Genomic DNA, 21,988 nt, shown 5'->3' on the forward strand with positions numbered 1-21,988 from the left:
CTGTGGTGTTGTCCTAGTCTCCCTGTTCCTGAGTCTCTTGATCTTCCTTCCAAGAAGATGAAGTCTTTCAGTCACTTGTCTTTAAGTGGGCGACCTGACCTGCTCCAACAGATGGAGTTAAACAGATGGTCACACTGGACACCTAAGCTCCACTCTCTTTAGAGATCTCATATCTTTGTTTAGGAAGAGAATTGTGTCAGCTGATGTATGTGCGGTAAAAAGTAAATACAGGTATTTGAGGTTGCTGTTCTGTGCCTGAGATTATAAATTCTTTGGGGGTAGGGACTGTGTTTTTGTTCTGTGGGGTCTATACCTGGGGCTCCTAGGTTCAATCATAACAGAAATAATTAATCATCACAGTAGGTGAGTTAACAGTCTAGCTCATCTCAAAACATTAAGCAAAATTGTACTTATTCATGAAATCCCTTTATAAATAGCTTTTCCCTTCCCCACCGTTCTCCCTAAACATCTAAATATACAGATTTGCAGTCAGACTAAAAACTTATTTTATTGGCTGTCATGTGCAATTGTACAACAGATCCCTTGGTTAGGTTCCAAGCAGTGTTGGTTATACATGGTGACTTGTGGTGTCATGTATTTTTCCAGGAGGTAGAATAAACCAATGAAAACATCAGGCACTGAGATTCAGGAGATTTGAGTATAATTCCCAGCTCTGCTACAGACTTCCTGTGTGACCTTAGCAAGTCATTTAATTTCTCTTAAATTCTCAGTTTCCCAACTATAAAATGGGAGTAAAAGATACTCCCTTAAATATGAAAGACAATCTGGAGTGTAAGCTTTTCATAGAAAAGATGGTCTCTCACTGTACAGCTCCTAACACAACGGGGCACCTCAATTTTGTCTGGGCCTTTAGTTACTACTGTGATAGAAATAGACTAGGATTTTCAAATGAGCCTCTGGGATTTAGGTTCCCAAATCCATTTGAAGTTCAATGGACGTTGGCCATCTAGCTTCCTGAGCCATTCAAAATCCTAGCCATAATTGATAACCTCATCATCCCCCTTTTAATAAGGGCAGAACGTAACACAGAGCAGCTATGATTTGACCAGGGCCACCCAATGAGTCAGACAAAGCATCCAGGAGGTTGTACCTTCCAATTCAGTCCACTAGACCACGCTGCGTCCTCTATGTGCCTCAATACCAAGGCACAGCAGGGTGACTTGAGGACAGAATGTCAACCTGGATTTTTTTCAACTTCAATTCTCTCTCTGTTTTGCTTTTATGAGTTTAAGTTGTGCTCACAACTCTAACCTAGCTCTTGTGATTTAATTTGAAATTCATCTGACTTAATCGCAAATGATACTAACTGGATATAGCAGATGAACACCACGTGTGCTCCCTGACCCAGCCTCTCAGATTGGAAATTAATTATATTTCTACTCTGTTGCAGACTAATAACATTTATTTGCTTGCCTGAAATGCAATACTTCAATGTATGTTATAAAGGAGACAGACAAAAACATTAAGGTCTTTTGATTTATGAAGCCAACACAATGTGAAATATTTTTTGAGACAGTGAGCCTTGTGCCATGTATAACCTCACCCTTGCTCATCTCTATCAATAGAAACAGTTGTGTGTAAGAGAGAGGTCGTGCCAGCTTAACAAATGATGCTGCAGTGTTTCTAATTGACAGATATGGGACATGATTTCAGTTCAGGAAGAAGGCAAAAAAAAATTCATAAAATGACTTGAAAACTCAGCTTTGATGCCCTTAATAAAAGATGTAAAATGCTTACCTCGTTGATATTGCCCTACCATTTTTGTAGGTTCACTGAATACTAAAGCAAAATACAGCACCATCTGCTAGAAGCAGGCAATGTCATTACAAACATCCCTACAGCAGAGTCCTTGCACTGCGGCAATTCTAATTATCTCTTCATTTCTTCTTCCTCAGTGACGCTGCACATACAACTTTATTTTCTACATTACTGAGGCATATAATAATGAACAAAACCTGCATGGGTCCAGTGAATAGGGCATGGCAGACCTCAGTTCTGTGCTCAGCACTGCTATGGACATGCTGTGTAATTTTGGGCAAGTCATTTAATATTGTTGTGCTTCAGTTTCTCTAAATGTATAATCAGGATAATGCTTATTCACCTTTGTATAGGCCCAGGAATTGAACTACTGAAGTCAATGGGAGCGTTGCCATTGAGTTCAATGAGCGTGGAATCAAGCCCATAGTACTTTGAGATCCTCATGAGGCCTGATCCAAAGTATATTGAATTCAATGGGAATCTTTCCAGTGACTTCAGTGGGTTTGGCTCAGACTCTTGATGAGTACTGTACTATCATTGTTGTTAATGGTCTTACACAAATAAAGGGATTAAAAAATTGGATTTTAAAATTGTGGGATTTTTATATATAGAAAAAATGTTGTAAAGGTCGTCTTTTGAGGTGTTATAATTTTTAGAAGAAATAGTGCCAATCAATTACATGTAATAGTTCTAATAAAAATGTTTAAAACTCTATGAAACGTGGCATTGTGATATAAAATTTATATAAGAATTCATTTGGAATTATTTACATACTTAAGGCTTAATGTGACTATACCAAATTCATGCTAGTAAAACCTTTATATCCCCCACAACATCATGTATTCTCTCTCTGTGTGTGTGAATAAATATATTTGAAAAGAACATTATTAAGGTTGCAAAATCAAACATCAAAAGTTTGGAAATGCCAACCTTATGTTGGTCCCCTTGTGCATATACCTTATGATATGGTCTTTAATTATACAGTCATGTGCTTTCCTGCCCCTCCCCACACATGAGACCCCTGCCTCATTCAGTGCACAAGCTGGATAGTGTTCAGTTAATTGGCAGCTTTTTTGTTGTTGTTGTTCATTGTGTGGTGGTAGGCCTCAGTCAATAAATTCAAGGCACAGGGGGCCAAAAAGAAAAAAAAAAGCCAGGTAAAAGTGGAATATGTGGGGCCCGAAGAAATGGGATACTCTAACAATGAAGAAAGGCATTGAGAAAAAGAAAAGTCAGAAGACAATGAGGGAGAGAACAGTCAAGAAAAAGATAGAAAAGGGAAGAGGTTGAAAAGAGAAGTTATCCAGGAGGAAGAAACACTGAGAACACAACCACAGAATGTAATGTAGTTGGAGGAGGAAAGTCTAGGTGTTATATTAAGTGCATTTAAACCAGAGGAACTTCCATAGGATTCTGGATACTAGTGTAAGTTGGGCCTTACCAAATTCAGGGTCCATTTTGGTCAATTTCATGGCCAGGCTTTTTTAAAATTAGTCAATTTCACATCATGGGAAATTCTGCAATTTCAAATTTTGTTTTCATTCTGAATTAGAATGAAAACAAAGAATTGTGAAATGAAATGAATTGTCTGGGGGGGGAATTGATAAAATTATAATGATTCATTTTGATTTCAACATTTAAAAAAATTTAGTTTTTAATTTAAGAATGTTCAGAACGAAAGTTTTCAAAATGAAAAATCGAAATGTTCCCTTCTGAAAATGTCAAAATGCTTTTTTCATTTTTTCCCCCTAGAAACGAAGTTTTGTCAAAATCGACACGTTCCTGCAGCAAGATTCAGTTTCGACAAAATGCATTTTACAGCAGAAAAATGTTCAGTCAGAAAATTTTTTTGATCAGCTGTACTCAAGACTAAAGCATGATTTGCTCTGGGGACCTTGGTCAGAAGAGTGGCTCTTGTTAGCAGACTGAGGAATCAGGTGCCTGAGACTGCTTGAAACTGAACCAGCTTTCGTGCGCACCTTCTGCGTGATATAAAGTGGCATCTATGCAAAGTATTTAGAATACTGTTCAAATTTCTGTGCCTTCCTTTGAGTACAAAATAGGTAAGATTGTTTTTCTTGAATAATGAGGTAAACAGAACTCTGTGTTCAATCTCTTTGTAGTATATGATGAGGTAATAATCAATATCTAGTTGTATGTGGATGGCCAGGTAGCAGCCTGCCATTAGGAGGATGAGTAAGATAAGTACATCGTGTTTTTATCGAAAGACTAGCTGAATGGTAAGTAGTAGTAACTGAACCAAAAGATCAGACCTTTGGAGGCAGTTCCAACTATGTGGCACTTTAAAATTGTATGCAACTTTCGTGCTCGCTAATGAATCTAGAGTGCAAAGCACTTTTGACTTTATTGAAGGCAGTGCTGTTTGGAGACCAGGGGCCAGGTGCTCAGCTGGCATAAATCAATGTAGCTCCACTGACTTCAATGCAGCTATGTGAATTTCCACCAGCTTAATCTGTGGTCCTTAGATGGCTCCGGGTTGGTAGTGGAATATACAATCTTTCAACTCTAGGTTGCTGGTTCAAGTTTATAGTGACTAAAAGTTGTTTCCATCTGACTGCCTGGTGGCCACTGAATTTGGTGGTCTCATTTTATTTCCTAATGTGCAAGTGCCCTCGTCACAAAACACATAATTTGTGCTAGCTGGAATCCTTGTTAGCAGTATTAGCAAAAGAGGCCAAGAACGGAATGGGGCTGTGTCAGGGGAAACTTGCTCAGGTGTTGCTACTTTTCCATGGCTAAGTAGAGAACTTCAGTCTCCGGGGCTGTGAATCCATGACCAAATTCATGCCCATAAATTGGAAAAGGCAGCATCAAATAGTACTATTTCAGCTACATTTTCAAAATTAAAATAACTCCCTTTTTCCAAATGTTCAGTGGAAATTGGTTCCATATTCAAATAATGCAAGCATAGCCCCCACAAGAGTAGAAATACTCAGTTCAAATTCCTTGAGAGCAAAGAGCTTGGTTGCTTAAAAGTTGCTTTCATCTTGGAGCACCACTACCTATTGTGTAGAAAACAAGACACTTAAGGCTGGATCCAAAATCCATTGAGTTTCACTATTTTATTTCTTGTCTATATAGGTTCATATACCACGTTCATCGCTGCAGTAGGGGAGTGCCTTCCAGTTACTGTATTAAGCGATATGACTAACATCTGTCACATGTGGTTTCTTTTCTCATCCACTCCCCAGAGGGAGAATTGTGTGTGCAGTGGAGTGTTTAGTTTTGATAGCATTTTATTAATTTATTTTAGGTACATGTTGCTGTGAGTTTGTATTAGCAAAGGCAAGACTGAAGAAATGTGCTTTGCACTTGGAGAAGAAGGCTTGTGTGATGGTCCTTAGTTCCCATGGGAGTTTATTTCACTGTCTCAGACCAGCCCCCTCAAAAGCTCTGTCTCCTGCACAGATGAGCTTCATCCTTATTGTAGAGTTCTGTTGTTCTAGAGGAGCAGAGTTGTCGACCACAGTATTTCTTCCTGGAGCTTTATGAGATCCTTTAGATATCACGTGTAGGCTGTTGAGCACCTTGACAATAAGAACTTGGCACTATATTCAATAGAAAGCTAGTATAGATTCGCTTTGGATCATGGGAAGCCAACCTTCATTGGTTGTACATGAAGTCCTTATATACATCAACCGGCTCCCTCAGTAAACAAATCTCTTCTGCTGTAGCTTGTTTCTAATAGATTATTGAGAGTTTAGATAAATTCTGCAAAAATTTAGAATATCTAAATGATGCTGAATTTGCAGAACTGGTAGCTGTATCCTTTTTCAGTTCTTCCTTTCAAAAGCTCATGGATCTGAACTCAGGGACTGACTATACAAACAATTAGTTTGCAGCAAGGTGGGGTGTGACTCTGCAGAAGGTTAGCTGGACCCTGCTGACTCACCCTAACAGTTTATGTGCCATTTCAAAGAGGACTAGAGAACAGCACATTGCTGATGCACATCAACAGTTCATTAGCGTCCACATGGTTCCGTTAGTCAGTGGCAGACTAGCACGAGGTAGATTCACATTCCAGCTTGTTGAAAACTAATTGTTCATGTAGACAAGCTCTTAGATTCTGCCCCTCCCCCCTTTCAGTTCTAGTTAAGATGCATGATGTCAATACAGCATTTTGGTGGGCTTCTCAAAGCATTCTCACCACTCTCGTATCAGGAATACAAATTTCCTTTTTCTGAGTCTTTACTATCATCTGCCAGGAATATAAAAACACTACAAGAAGGGAGCTGAGCTGATGAAATTAGAGCTGTGCCAGAGCAAACTGTGGCTTCTTGTTTCCTGCTAAACTCAGTTTGTTTCATTACTGTATCCTACCAGCCACCCACACTGTCCTTTTATTTCTTGTGGACATGTTGACTGAGCTTTCTGGGGTGGGAACGGTCTCCTTTATCTGCTTGTATCACGCTTAGCACAATGGAGCCCTGGATCCTTGGCTGGGGCTCCTAAGTGCTATTGTAATAAAAATAACAAGTCTGATGATTATATACTTTTCTTCTGCGATGAAGCTGTTGAGGAAGATGCTCATTTCCAGATCTTCAGTAAACAATGCCGAACCTTTGCACTGAGGATCCCTGCTTAGTTCTGGAGATGTGCCAGGAGTTGGTCTCCACCCTTCCTAAAGCAGCCTTTAAACAAACAAACACCCTTCCTCCTCCATTGTTAATTTGAAGGAATGGGCTGGAAGTTAGGTATGAAGTCCCGTACCAATGTAAACTCTAGCATCAAAGCCTCTGTTGGGTAAGAATATGTCCTCCTGCAGATTCCTCTGTTTTGCACCGGTGGTGGTGGTGTTACATCAGACCCTGCTGTACATTTCCTTTTAAATACAGTTTTCCTAGAATATCTACAACAGAGTAACAAGTCCTGCTGCTGTCCAAAGAAATTACAGATTTCCCAGTTGTATTTAGTCACACCCACTGTGTTCCCAGAGTAGTACTAGAAATGTTTAAATGATCTTCACCACATTAGAGAAATCAGGAAGGAAAAATTCTAGCCTTGAATAGGCACCCATGTATATGTCAACAATGGGAGTCATGTGTGTACAATAGGAAAAATAGTGGGCTATATCCAAAACCCATTGAAGTCAATAGGAGTTGTCCCATTGACTCAGTGGCCTTTTGATCAGGCCCTTTCTGCATTGCATTTCTCCAAATATTAAACATTCCAATGCCATAGCTAATTAACTCCATTAGAAATTGACCTAATAAAAAAGGTAATAAATGTAATAATTGGAGATATACCAATCTCCTAGAACTGGAAGGGACCTTGAAAGGTCATCGAGTCCAGCCCCCTGCCTTCACTATCAGGACCAATTTTTGCCCCAGATCCCTAAGTGGCCCCCTCAAGGATTGAACTCACAACCCTGGGTTTAAGCAGGCCAATGCTCAAACCACTCTAAGTGGCCCCCTCAAGGATTGAACTCACAACCCTGGGTTTAAGCAGGCCAATGCTGAAACAACTGAGCTATCACTCCCCACTAGATGAATAGTTTGACCAGTGCTGCCTGAATATTTGGCCTTTTGATTAAGAAAATTTAGCTTCTTCATATATTGTACCAGGAAACTTGTGTGAGGTAAAGGAATTGACACCCAGAAAAATAAATTGAGTTAAACGAGTTGACAAGATGCAAAGGAGAGAAAAGAAACAAAATGAGAACAACGAGCAACAACTACTTATTATTTCACTGGCCACCAGAACATGTTAAAAATGTTCCGAGGCTGTGAATTAATTGTATGCGGTACAGCACTCAAGGTGCTTAATATTTTGTCTCTCTGGGACACTTTGCTAGAGACATCTTTTGAACTACAGATACAAAGCAGGGGAAATGGGGCTGTCTCTCTGGCTGTGTCATTCTTCATTTTAATGAGGAAAAAGTGTCACATAGAGCAGTGTGAATTTGAAATATTATAATATGCTTCAGTTTTATGTCAGAGTAAGTGTGTTTCTTAAAAGAGCCTAATGATTCTAAATTCTAGACCTTGTTGACAAGACATCTGCTTACTTGGCCTGTGGTTTGTGCCACATCCATGAGCTCATTATCATATATATTAAAAGAAACCTATTAAAATATTTGCATTTTAAAATGAATGATTTCAAAAAAAATTGTTCGTTTTGTCAAGCAAAATCATTTCACTAGGGAGAGAGGAATAATATGTATTTTAGTTATTTCTCTTAAACCATTTAACATTTGGGTAATTCTTATAATTACTTTTTTCACACTTAAAGCAGGAAAGCCTTGTAATATTATTTTATAATTCATATTTCAATGTAAAAAAAAAAAACTTCTCTGCACAGATAGACCTCTCAGCTGGATGCCAAATATGACCCTAAGGGGGTTCATTCTTTCTTCCCTTCGGTCCTATTTATTATTCCCTCCTATCCACTTCAGTTCTCTATTATTCTTATTCCTGCCTCTTCAGCTGCACGTACAATGATTGGATTGACACACGAAGCCATTCTGGTTGTTTACTTAAACAAATCATATTGGGATGAAAAAGCAGATGATTTTTAAAGATCCATTCAGTCTACTCCGGAAGGTGGTAACTACTTGTCATACTCGAGAGGGAGGCGGGGTTCCACAGCTGATGAAGTCACCCGTCTGGATCTGCAGCAGTTCTCTTTAGCATAGCTCCTGCTGGATCTGTTATGGGGTTTGGGGACAGGGATTCCCTTTTGGTTCAGCTGCCTACAGACTGCTAAAATCTTGATTTGGTTCTTAGCTGTAATAAAATGAAGGTGCACGTGCATTGGCCCAAGTTCAGCTTTGCTCAGCTTCCCGGGGGTACAGTTGAGGGTAGGGGGGTTGCCAGGGAGTTGGTGGTGTCTCTCTTCATCTTCTGGGGCTGGTTGTGTTCATGCCCTGGCATAAATGGCAGTCTCAGTAGCGCTGTCGTCTACACCAGCTGGCTAAGACCCCCAAGGAGTTGTCTGCTACCCTGGGATTGCCACAACCCAGGAATTGTGTATCATGTCCCTGCGAACTCCCCCACATCATGGGAATCCCTAGATGAAGAAATCAAGCTGCTTTCCAGTACCTGACTGGTGCAAAGGGGCTGAATCACATTGGAATATCTGCCCTGGCTAGTCCAGCCACTGGATGTTGGAGAGGAGGTTCACCCCATCAGCTGGGCCCAAGGAGAACCTACCTCTGGCTGGGGTGACAGCTCCTGCACCTCACATTCAGGGTCAGACCCTATTCCCAAGTGTGTTTAATTTAATTTAAATATGGCAGTCTTTAAAAAATGTCCTTAGCATCAGCTCAGTTGTTTAAACCATTTTGTCGCATATTGAAGCAGCTGTAAGGGGAAAAGGAAACCGCTCCTGCGGCTTCTGAAAAACAGTATGTATAACATCCCAGCTGGAAATAACATGCTTTATGAACCTGATTTATCCCCTCAGCTGCACGATATAAATCCCACTTCCTTGCTGCATGGCCTTGATACATTGTTTGAAGGCCCAATCCTGCTAGATTCTGAGCAAGGAGAAGGGAACACATTTAATCAAAAACAAAAGCTGGTTTGGGGATTTGTAACTCTTAAACATGCTCTGCAGCTGATTGGAGGAAAAACTCGGTAGAGCTGTAACAATTTTCCCCACCCACCAGAATTATAAACTAATTACAGAACCATATTTTGAAATAAGAGAGATAATCCCAGAAAAAACAAGGTGTGACTATTGTGACGTTGCACTCCATATTATTTATGGAAATATGCTTATAATATGGATATGACATAACTGAGATATACTTTATGCAAGATAGGTCTTGTAAGGTATCATTGGAAAGGTTATAATTTACTGAATATGATTATACAATTTGTATTCCTGTATCATTTCTGTATCTAAAGTTAGGAATATGGATTATGTAACCATTACAATTGGGTGTGTAGGGAAGACACCCACCAGATGACAGGCCATCAGATTTGATGGGTCATCAGGAAGGAACAACAAGACCATGAAGATACTAATCTCTCTCCCTCCTGGGAGGCATCTGGGGACGTAACTGTGACACTACTAGGTCAGGTGGTTTTGTCACCTGATACTAAACATTACCTGGGACAACTTGTAACTTTCCACTGGGAGGGAAGGGAGGTCAAGTTTGGGAAACAAAGGATTCCCATCGTATGTAACTCCTATTTAAGGGTGGGGAGGAAGGCAAATGGGGGGACTCCTCTCCATGGCCTGTCTGCCCAAGAAGAAAGACTGCTAAAGCCACCTGAAGGGAAGGCAGGGGGCGTCCAGACTGAGATGGGTCCAGTCTGAAAAGAAATATAACTGAAACTCTGAACCAGAGAAACTTTGCAACCTGGCTAAAATAACATTCAGGGTAAGAAATTACATTTTGTAACCTGTTTCTTTAGTGTATTGAGCTTAGTTTGCGTACTTTGCTTTATTTGCTCAGTACTCTGCTTTTTTCTGTCTGTTATCTCTTATATACACTTAAAATTCACCTTTTGTAGTTGTTAAACTTATTTTTTGTTTATAATATAACCCTGTTTGTACAATTTCCAACCGGGTTGGGGGTGGGGGGAGAAGTAATGCACATCTCTCTTTACAGTGAGGAAGAGGGTGGATTTTTATGACCTTGCGCTGTGCAGATTTTTCTATACAGAGCAAGACAGGGTTATTTTGAATTCATCTCCCAAAAGGGGTGTGCACGTGAGTGCTGAGGGACTCCTTGCACACAGAGCTGACTTCAGCCTGTGTCTGCAGCAGGGTGTGGCCTTACCTGTGTGTGCTGCAAGAGGCTGGAGAGCCTAATTCAGCAAAGCACGGAGAGGGAACCCAGGCTGAGTGAGCAGGAGAGGCTCTGTGAAATCCCAGTACATCAGGTGGCATCCCAGAAGAGGAGTCCACCCCATCACAACTATGCCATACCTAGAGTACCGCAGCCTCTTAGTTCTGTACCTCGGTTTCTGGTTTGTGGCAAGCTCAATTTCATGAAGTTTTTCTTTCTTCTTCCCCACTGTCTCTTTTAGGGAAGTATGTTTTGTTGCCACCTTTCAGAAGGTGCCCCATCCATTAGAATCTCTATCTACTCTAGGTATATATGGCTCCAATTACCATAGTCTCTGAGCGCTTCAAAATCTTTAATGTATTTATCCTCACAACACATCCTGTGAGGCAGGGAAGTGCTGTTGTACAGAACTGAAGCCCAGAGAGACTGAGTGAGTTTCCCACTGTCACATAGGAAGTCTGTGATGGAGCAGGGAATTGAACCTAGGTCTCTGGCTAGTACTAGACCAGTGGACCATCCTTCCTCTCTCGATGATATTATTGTTGGTATGTGTATATATACTCTGTATACCTTTATATCCTTTCAAAGTCAATGGGAATGGCTTGGTCTTTAGTATCTTTGAAAATCCAGACAGTTCTTTAGATGCCTAAATAACTATTTTAGGTGGTAAACCTGAAGTACCTAGGTGCAAAACCTTGAGGATCTGTCCTAATTGCGTGGGTTTTTTGTATACCTTATTACTTACAGTAGAGTCTGGAAACCCTAACTGAGATCAGAGGCCCATAAGAGAGCATCTCTGCTCTGAAGAATTTACAATCTAAATAGATAAGACAGGCATGGCCGAGATCACCATTTTACAGTCTGGGGAACTGAGGCACACAGATTTAATTACCTGCCCAGGGTCACCCAGGAAGTCTGTGGCAAAGACTAGTTCCATGCCAATGCCTTAACTATGAGACTCCCATCTCACCTTATGTGGATATTATTGACACACACATTGAATAGTGACATTACTGATTTAAAATAGTTGTTTTGAAATACAGTCGAACCCTGTTATGTCGCCAGCCTAGGGGTTTGCCAAAAAGCGTCGAGATAACCGATGATCGAGATAAACAAAAACTCCCCTGCCCTCTCTCCAACACCCCCTCCCTGCCCCCTTACCGCGCTGCCTGCACGTGGCTGGATCCGGCGAAGCAGGACGGGGAAGCGGGGCCGGGCGGCCGTGGACGGGGACCCAGAGCCGGGCAGCCAAAGAAGCGGGACCCGGTAAGCGGGCCGGGCGGCAGGCGAAGCGGGGACCGGGTAAGCGGGGCCGGGCGGGCGGCAGGCGAAGCGGGGACCGGGTAAGCGGGGCCGGGCGGCAGGCGAAGCGGGGACCGGGTATGCGGGGCCGGGTGGGGACCGGGGAAGCGGGCCGGGCGCGGCGGGAACCGGGTATGCGGGCCAGGGCGGGACCGGGAAGCGGGCCGGGCGGACGGGCGGGCGCGCGGGACTGGGAAGCGGGCCGGGCGGGCGGGCGCGGCGGGACCGGGAAGCGGGACCGGGTATGCGGGCCGGGCGGGCACCGGGAAGCGGGCCGGGCGCGGCGGGACCGGTAAGCGGGCCTGGCGGGCGGGTGGCAGGCGGCGGGACCGGGAAGCGGGCCGGGCGGGCGCGGCGGGGACCGGGTATGCGGGCCGGGCGGGTGGGCGCGGGACCGGGTATGCGGGGCCGGGTGGGCGGGCGCGGCGGGACCGGTATGCGGGCCGGGCGGGACCGGGAAGCGGGCCGGGCGGACGGGCGGGCGCGGCGGGACCGGGAAGCGGGCCGGGCGGTCGGGCGGCCGGCGAAGCGGGGACCGGGGAAGCGGGGCCGGGCGGCGGGCGGCAGGCGGCGGGACCGGGAAGCTAGGCCGGGCGGGCGGCAGGCGAAGCGGGGACCGGGGAAGCGGGGCCGGGCGGGCGGGCGGCAGGGCGGGACCGGGAAGGGGCCGGGCGGGCGGGCGGCAGGCGGCGGGACCGGGGAAGCGGGCCGGGCGGGCGGGCGGCGGCGGGAGCCGGGCGGCTGGGGACGCGGGGAGCGGGTGGCTGGGGACACGGAGGGTCGGGGACGCGGGTAGCCGGGGCCGGGGGGCCGGCGGCTGGGGACGCAGGGCTGGGCAGCCGGTGAGCGGGCGGCTGGGGATGCGGTAAGTGGCAAATTCGGCGCTCTTCTGTGCTCGAGATATTAGGGTTTGGCGAGATTAAAGAATCGACATAACCGATGAGAAACTGATAAGACAAAGAGGGAGTTTGGCGGTTCCACTTCTAAAACGTCGACTTAATACGATTGGCAAGTTAACCGAGGTCGAGATAAATGGGTTCGACTGTACTAAAATATTTAATAAGGTATTTTTCATGTCTGTGGTCATGTCCTTTCCTTTTGGAGACAGCATAAGAGAGAGAGACCCTACAGATAAGCATCCTTGTTAATGACAAGTTCAGCCAAGCATGTGCTAGTTTTCCTGTCGTTCTGAGCTGTGGTTAGGTGCCGAACAGGGATGGAAAGAGAATGTCTAATCTTTCAAAAAAGGCTTAGCAAGATTACTTCAACCCTCTGCCTGCCCTGGCTGAGCTTTGCTTAAATCCTAAAAGAGTATAAAAAAATAGCTTTTTGTTTCAAAGATGAACTGTAACATTAGTGTACAGTGCTGGAGCTGCAAAAGGGAAGCACTTGGAACTAGCTGGGGAGAAAGATTTGCATATAAAACAAAACGGGACTGCTGCCTAATCCAAGCTTTTTTTTTCTTTTAAACAAAGAAAAGAGGGACTTTGTGCATTGTAGCAGAATAGTGGGTGGAGAGCTGAAGGTCGGATGAAGAGGATTCTTTCCTGAATATTGTTTACTAACAGAGTTTGGGCCAATTGATCATTTTATACCAGTGCAACTCCATTGAATTCAATGGAGTTACTCTTGATTAGACCTGGTTGGGAATTTTTCAACTGAATGTTTGTCTGTTTGGTTGGTTTTGGCCAGAAATGCTGATTTGTTGAAACCAAAACCTTTTGGGGGGAAACGGTGATAAATGTTTCAACTCAAACATTTTGAAATTTTGCTTTTAATTTTCAAGATGGGATGTTTAGACATCATCCAAGCAAATTCCAGTTTTCCTGTTCAAGAAGATTTTTTCAAATTTAAACTAATTATAATAAAATAAATAAATGGTAGAAATCAAAATGAAATATATTTAAATTATCTGAGTGAAATGTTCCAGTTGATCTTAGCCTATTTATTTTTGGGAGTTTGAATTTTTGTCCTTTAAGGGATGGGAAATTTTTTCAATATCTTAAATTTTCGTGGGATGGGAAAACTGTTGCCTACCTCACTCTGCTGCTGATTTGCACTAGAATAACTTAAAATAAGATTTTATACTAGTTAGTCAAGGGAATCCAAACTCACTGGTAGCAATCTTACTCATCCCTACTAATGTAACATAGTTCCTGTTTGCTTATGAAAGACAGGAGAGACTCCTGCTGCGGCAGCAATGTCTGTGTCTGGGATGTGGTCTGGCTGGACATGTACAATCCTGCCTTTATGGAGCAGGTGTTGGTTGAAATTCCATTTGTACTAGAAGTTGCCTGGCAAGAACAAGAGAAGGCATTTTTCTTCTGCTGTGTGCTTCAGAGCTCTCAGGGTGAGCGTATAACCTGCAGTTCTACAGAGAGAGGCTGGGTAATGAGTTTGCACCAGGAAATCCTTCCCAGAGAATGATTTGAAACATGTTTCTCTTTAATGATTGATGCTTTTTCTATATGTAAGCAGAGTCAGGATGAGCTCTACCCTGACATCTGGTGGTAAATTATGGGGAGTGCAGAAAGAAGTTTCATGTATTCGCATTGCTATTTCAATTATTTGCATTGGCACTCCCACTTCCATTAGCATAGCACACAGCAGTCTGCGATGGCTATTTTCACCACTGTGGGATCCCCAATTTCTTTGTTATTGGGGCAGGAGGAATGAAATGTTGTCACCCTGATTGGGTAAATGGGGAACTACAAAATTGTCTTGTGATGGGGGGTTTCATTGTCAGCTGGATAGCGCTTGCTAAATGGGGCACATGGGTTCCAAAACCCATTGAAAAGAGAGAGGCTGGGGACAGATGTCTGTACTTGGTGGTGCAGGCTCCTTGTGTGAGCCAGAAGCACCGGTTCCACCTATGCCTCTCTCCACTGTGGAATGTCAGAGTTAATTTTTTGATTCCCTTAAGAATCGAGATACCAGTTACTGAGCTGAACTCATGGGCACTGGGTTCCCCTACTATGAGCTGGAATCACTAAGAGCTGAAATCACTGAAGAGCTGGACTTGCTGAGCTGAGAGCACTGAGTACTGTGCTAATGAGTGGGGGAACCTGAAGCCATACTGTGGAGCAGAGCAGCTGGCAGAGCGGAGTGGAGCAGTTTGTGCAGCCACTGGGTGAGTGGAGCCAAGCAGCTCGCGAGGACGGCTGGTGGACCAGAGCAGCTGGCAGAGCGGAGCAGCCCACAGAGCAAGCGGAGCTGAGCTGTTTGCGGAGATGACTAGTGGAAGCAGAACCCCATGAAGAGGCAGGGCAGTTGGCCCCGAAACCATGTAAGGTGCCCCTTTTTACCCAAGCTGGGGAGGGGGACCTCTGCAGAGAGACCCTTGAGCTCTGGGGCTGCACTGACCCGGGACAGAGACTTTTGGATTGTGGGACTTTTGGGACTGTGGGTGATTTGGGGGTTGCTGGACTCAAGGGCCCCGAGAGAAAGACATGGCCCAATTTGCTGGAGTGGGTCTTTGCTCACGGTTTGACCTATGAACTCTAGCTGAGGTATTTTCACAATTTAATGCTTGTTGTTTGTCATGTAATTAAACCTTTTCTTCTACACCAAGACTCTGTGCATGCGAGAGGGGAAGTATTGCCTCTTCGAGGCACCCAGGGGTGTGTGTAAGATTTTCCCAGGTCACTGGGTGGGGGCTCGAGCTGGTTTTGCATTATGTTGTGGGGAAGGGACCCCTATGTATTGAACCCGGCCCTTGCTGCTATCGTTTCGGCCCGGCAGAAGGGTTACATATATCTACCATTTAAACGTCTATAAAAATAGTTGGCTTATAAGCCTAGAGCAGTTCAAACTCAGCATTATTTTACCGATATATTTCCTTTGGACTTGGGGCTATACTATTATGGAGAGTGGCTATCATAAATGAACACCCTGCCAAGCCTCCTTGAAGCCCCAGTTTATTAAGGCATGTAAGAATAGCCTGGATGACATTCACAGTGGAACTAGTAAGGTTTAGCAGCAGTAGACAGGAGCGGTGGAAGCACCCTAAAAGTGTGTGTGTGTGTGGGGAGCCACTGGTGCCCGAACCATGGCCCTGCTCCCCTGTGCCACCTTTTCTCCCCGAGGCCCTGCCCTCATGCTGCCCCGTTCCCACACCACCTCTTCCCCCAAGACCCCAGCCCCACTCGCTCCTCTCCATCCCATCCCCCCGTCGCTCGCCCTTACAGCTTGTAAAAAGTGAAAGGGCATAACCCTTCCACTTTTAAAAGTGATGGGGTCGTGGTCCCTTGGCCCTCCCTGTTCTGGCAGTAGAACCTAGTTTGGTTTCACAGAGCTACTTTTGAATTCAAATTGCTGCATCCCAAAGAACTTGGCAGAGTAGTGAAAATAACATGGAATTACCAGCTATGACATGGAGAACAGGAATGGCATTTGCAATTCTCCCACCACTCCACTCTTGCTAGAGGACCAGTGCCATATGGTGCTTGACCATCTGTTGCTGAGTGTCCTTCAAGGCACTCAGCATTTCACAGGAGGGGCTCAGGGGCTCGGTCTCAAGAGCAACATATGAATTAGAAAAGTTATCAGGTAGGCAGTTTTCCTGGCTATTAATTGCTTTACAGTCGAATAAAACAAAACAACAAAAATAGCTTTAGGCAATATTTAGAGTAGCTGGAACATAAGGTTAAAGGTCTCCAGTCTGCTTTATGATTGATAGCCCCAATCGTTTTTTACTTGTCTCTCTTTCTGGCTACTAAACGGCGTTGAAAAGCGTCAGAGCGTGTCTGCCAGCATTGACAACTCTCTTGGCGAGAAGCATCCTCCTCATATCTACCACGGGTTTTATCAGCTGCCCAGATGTTTGTAAAACTCTGTAGCATACTCTTGCTACTGAAATAATGGTGGCGAGCTTTCTTGGTGAGGAAAGACCATATATCTTTCCTCTGTATGTATTCCTGATGATAATAAAAAAAATGCTGCAGTGTATGCTTATCCATGGAGTTAAATTATTCACAGTCAATTTCACTCTAAAGTCTCTCTTATGAAAGTTGCAAACACAGAACACATTTAAATTAAAGTGAAATCTTGTGTCTAATCTGTATGGGGGTCAGTGCTTCTGCTTCTGAGAGCTCTCTTTGAATCACTATGGAGAAGATAACCTTGCCTCTAATGTACACCTTTATCTGACAACTAGCCCCTTTGAAAGCCACTTTTTCCAGATCAGTAATTTTAACATACAAATAATATGACACTGTTCTTTATTTTTTTTTTAAAGACCATTCTTTTTTAGTTCCTTCAAAGTTCCACATTGGTGGATAATAACTTCAGCAGCTAAATAATTATTTCCTTTATAATGAACTTCTCCTGACTCCTTGTAGACTGTTAAAAGTCATTCTGAATTCTAAAATAGGTTATGAATAAGTAAGGGAAGAGCTAGAGCTCCCTGACATTGAAAACTATTGAAGGTTGAGGAGGAAAATGTCTGTGAAGTAATGTAAGGCAGCCCCAATTCATCCAGATGCTGCGGTGAACTGATAGAACATCCACAGTGCAGAATCACAATGGACCTCTTTTCTACTATTCTTTTCCCTTTCCTTCCCTCCCTCCCTCCCTCACGGGTGCTGCTCTTAAGTGATGTGCCTTAGAGCCTAGCCATTAGAAACCAGTCTTTCTGGTGAGTGCAATGCGACCATTTCCATATTGCACGTGTCCTTTTCCCATGAAGAACAATGATGACAATTTCTTGAAAAGTGTACACATTTAGTTAAATGCTGCTGATTATTCAAATTAATGCCTTTATTGCCATAAAATATGATGATGGTTTAATTAAGAGCTTTAATTTTTATATGGTGGAGTATAAATATTTATGAAGGAGCTTGTCAGAGGCAGAATATTAAAACAGGTGTTTTAGCAGAAACACAAAAATAAAGTGGCTAACAGTAAACATAAAAAAAATCAATTATTAATAATGTTCCTCTTTTCCCATTAAATTGCCTCCAAAGCGCAGTGCATCCAGCACAGCCAATGGCGTTGCCATGTTCAGTCCACCACTTGCCTTTTCTACAATGGACAGGTGGCCAGACGGCTCACTCCGTTGGGGAAAACTCTTGGGAAAGAGCTGAGCAGCGGGAGGTAAAGGACAAAGGGCTCAACTCACTGAGTTTTCACCAGATTGTTCAGTTGGGAGAGATGGGTTTGCCCCTCCCTGGGACGAGCGGGGGATTTAACACCATGCAGAAGCCTCCTCTACACCATCTCTTATGCCCGTGCCCCGCCTTTTTAGCTCTCCAGCATCAGAGCTTCATTGGAAATACTCCTATATGCCACCGTCTCCATTATGTCTCCCTTCTCCCCTCTAAGCAGGGGTTCCATAGGCAAAGGGGTTCTGCTTAAAAGTTAGTGCAGCCTCAGATTGAAAGAGGATGGGTGGATGGATATAATGACTTGGTCCATCCCTTTCTGCACTGTCCCAGTGCAAGGCTCTCCAATTACTCAAAGGGCCCTCTGGGAGGTCTAGGGTTACATTTTGCAGAGATAGCATCCACCATGCAGTAAGGGACAGATCCACAGTCAGTCAACTTATGGATCTAGGGGGAATCATCTGGCCCTTGGAAACTTACGATAATCCTTATTTTCAAAGTTTACTGGGAAAAGGGCTGTCAGCAGGAGGTAGGTGGAATGATGTACACACAGAGCCAGTTCTTCTGGTGTGATGTGACTGCCATCGTTGTTACAATGTCTGCTTTACAACAAGACTATTCTGGTGGTGAAGCAAAAGACAATTTCCTGCGTATCCTTGGAAGACCTTATTGAATTAAGTTTAGATATGACTGGTGTCCACTGTATTAAATAGGAAGTTAATGTACTGATCTGAAGATTTGTGGGACTTGAACCCAGGTCTGTGGGCAGCCACCCTACCACCAGGCAGAGCCAAGGTCAATGCACCATGCATCCTGGGAGACCAGTCACTATGGGAGGTGCTGCCCATGATAGAGACGACTGGCAACCCGTCTCATGACATCTGATTGGCCCAGCCCTACTACTTAAGCCAGGAAGTTACCTGTACAACAAGGCTGCTCCTCACCTGCTGCTCAGACAGAGCCTACTGTGTTCCTAGTTCCTACCTCCTTGTCCTATCCGCCAGCTTCTGGTGATTGACTCTGGCTTGATTCTATGCTCCAGTCCCCAGCTATTGACGTTGGCATGAACTTTGGCTTGACCCTCGGTTGCAGACACTGGTTGACGACTCTGGCTTAACCCCCTCAGACTCTGATGCTTACAGATTTAACCACTGGACCTGACTGCCCATGCCCTGGTTCCTGACAATTATTGTGGGTGGGGATTGAATGCAACTTTTCTAGGGTGGAAGATGTGATATGAGGCCTGGGAGTTGAAAGACTATATTGAAAATGTGCCAGACAAGAGTGGGCTTTTAGGACAATAACTGTGAAGTGGAATTCCTGGAGAATACCTAAGGAGAGGTTAATGCAAATTCCTCACTTCTGGTTATGCAACCCCCCTGCCTTTTGAAGCTATGACCTGTGGAGAAAGTCTTTGTCTGCTGATTACCTGTTCCCAAAGACTGTGTAAAAAAAAAAACAGGCAGTCTACCCAGTCTTGGTTCTGATTCTGATACAGTCATGAACTTTTAATCATGGGAAAAACTCAGTTGTGGGTTTAGAAGGAGGGTCACCCACCAGAGCCTGAAGCTGGGCTTGGGGATGACCTCTGCTAAGCTTTTTAGCATGCATATAGGTTCTTTTGTTATCGTTAATTATATTTTCTTTGTAATGCTTTCACCTTAAGAATAAATGTGCTTGCTTGGAAAGAGGTTGTGTGGTAACTTGTTGCTGCCGGCAAGTACTCTGTTCATAGCCTCTGGAGAGGAAGCAAAGCACAGATGCTGGCTTGTTTAGGCAGTCTGGCTTGTTGGGAATATCACAGTGTAGGCAAGGCGCTGTGCAGCCTGGGGAAACCCCCATCACATGGGAGGGAGATGGAGGTCTCTCCGCAAGCGGTGGTGGTTGGGAACTGGAAGCCTTTAAGTGACTGCCCTTGGTGGACCACAGAGGGGGAATACAGGTGCAATCGCCCTGAACTTTGACAGATGTAACCAGCATAGGAAGGATCAGCCCTGTGTGTTGATCATCTTCCAGTTAAAAAAGTGGCTCTTGGAGGGTAGCAAGGAAAAGGGGTTGCGGCCATGCCATCTTGGGTAGCAGGCTGCCTCTCTCAGTGTAGAGAGAGGCCCTACACAGATCAGGGTGATGCAAAAGGGAGCTTTATGCCACCATGCCCTGACTTGTGTGGGTTTGGCTGACACCAGTATAAAACTGTTTTACTTCAACTTTCTAAAGTACTAACTAGAACTACATGGAGGTGCAGCAGGATGGGTGGATGGCCCAGACACACCAGAAGTTAGAAAATCCAGTCTGTGTTTGAATTAACTAATGAAAGGATACTTGTGATCACAAGGGCAAATGAGGCTACAGGGGTACTAGAGAAACTACTTTTGTGGCTGTTTCAAAGGAAGCTTTTTTTCCCCCCAACTCCTTTCTTTCTTCCACTCTTGTGTCCTTGAAGCCCAACCCAGCAAGTCCCAATTAGTTATGCACTATCTCAACTGCTAGCTGCTTCTTTGCCTCTAATTACTGTATATGTGCTCCCTCCAGCTTCCATCTCTCTAGTGATACTGTCTCATTGAAACTTGGAGTTTTTAATCACACTTGTGATAGAAATAGATGCTGCCGAGTGCCTGCTCACATTGAAATTATGGAGAGTTTTGCCGTTGGCTTCACTGGAAGGATAGGTCCCTAATTTGATTCATGCTTCAGAATCTTTGCTACAGGATAAAAGACTGTCTGAGAATTACTGGCTTCCACATTTATGATTATCTGCACATTTGGAGACAAAGGGCTAGATCTGTAACTGGGGTAAATCAGCTGAGCCTTATCCACTTCAGGGAAGCTTTGTTGGTACACCAGGGGAAGACAGGGCATCAGTGCAACTTTCCTGATTATGGGGTGGGAGATGTTAACAGCAGCAGAAGTCTGAAAACATATCTCCGGTTCCATCTATGGTTGTCCTTTGTCTCCTGCTCTTAAAGCCAATATTTGAACTGCTACTCTTATTTAGCTCTTATTCCATCACTTTCTCACTGCTATTAATTTCTCATGTGGAGCCCTGTCAAATGTTTTTTGTAGAAGAAAAATTAGACTGGTACTTTCACTGCATCTTCCTGCTCTGTTATAGCAGTACTGTCTTCACAGAACTTCAGCAGGTTACTTAAGGATAACTTCTTCTCTAAGGGTGACACTGGCCTTTAAGAGGGAAGAGGTGACTCCTAAGCAGGTTTTAAGAGAGGCCACCTGGGCCATACAAATGGAAGAGCCTGACCTCAGAGAGGGTCAGTCAGGAAGGGACAGATGAGAGCTGCCTGGGAGTGAGATCAACCGGGCCCAAGCCAGGGTTTGCCATCATTCCTTTGGAGTCCCCAAGCACCTTTAAGCATAGAAGGTCAAAACTCCTTAGCCTCTCCCTAGTTCCTTCTGCAATCTCTAAGCTAGTGTTAGGTTACTCTCCTATACATTCATAGTGTTTCTGTAGATGATGCCAGCACATGAACCACATATCCCTGTAATATGATAAAGGGCTCTGTTCGTCTATGCTGCTAACACCAGCGCAGACACTCTTTTCTGTAAACTCTCTCTAATTTTCCTTTCAGGATTCAGGGATTCCTGTATAAACTGGGAGACTGTTTTAATGCTCGAAACATTTATTCCTCAAAAGCAGTAAAGAATAAGTGACTCAAAACACACACACACACTCTCACACTCGACTTCAGAGCAGCTATTGTACTTGATTAGGATTAAAATACTGTATAGTTTTACTGGAAGTGTGTTCCCTGTAGCTACTTCTAACTATTAATTTCATTTGTCTAATTAAAATGAGCCAGTAAACTGGGGGAAAGTCATACCCTAGTTCAGATTCAGTTATCCTATGGATAACATGACCAAAGCTCCCTCAGGATGGTATTAACCTTTATATTGATTTAATCAGAGTCTCACATGTGATTTCTCAAGCTGGTATGTACTCGGTGTGGAAGGAATGCAACTGAACACTATTCATCTTGTAGTGGGGTAATTAAAGAATGTTTTAATAAGCATAACATGAAAAGACACCCAC

General features: G+C 44.1%; 1 long non-coding RNA gene across 2 annotated transcripts in view; it reads left to right on the forward strand.

Moving 5' to 3' along the window:
• Window positions 1-21,988, forward strand: part of LOC120372886 — a 213,605-nt gene that overhangs the window by 33,001 nt on the left and 158,616 nt on the right. For both annotated transcript variants that reach the window (XR_005585241.1, XR_005585242.1), the window contains exon 2: window positions 3,532-3,842. This is a non-coding gene — a long non-coding RNA (uncharacterized LOC120372886). The remainder of the gene's footprint in view (window positions 1-3,531; window positions 3,843-21,988) is intronic.

The sequence above is a fragment of the Mauremys reevesii genome, linkage group 10 (genome assembly GCF_016161935.1).
Source record: "Mauremys reevesii isolate NIE-2019 linkage group 10, ASM1616193v1, whole genome shotgun sequence".
NCBI lineage: Eukaryota > Metazoa > Chordata > Testudines > Geoemydidae > Mauremys > Mauremys reevesii.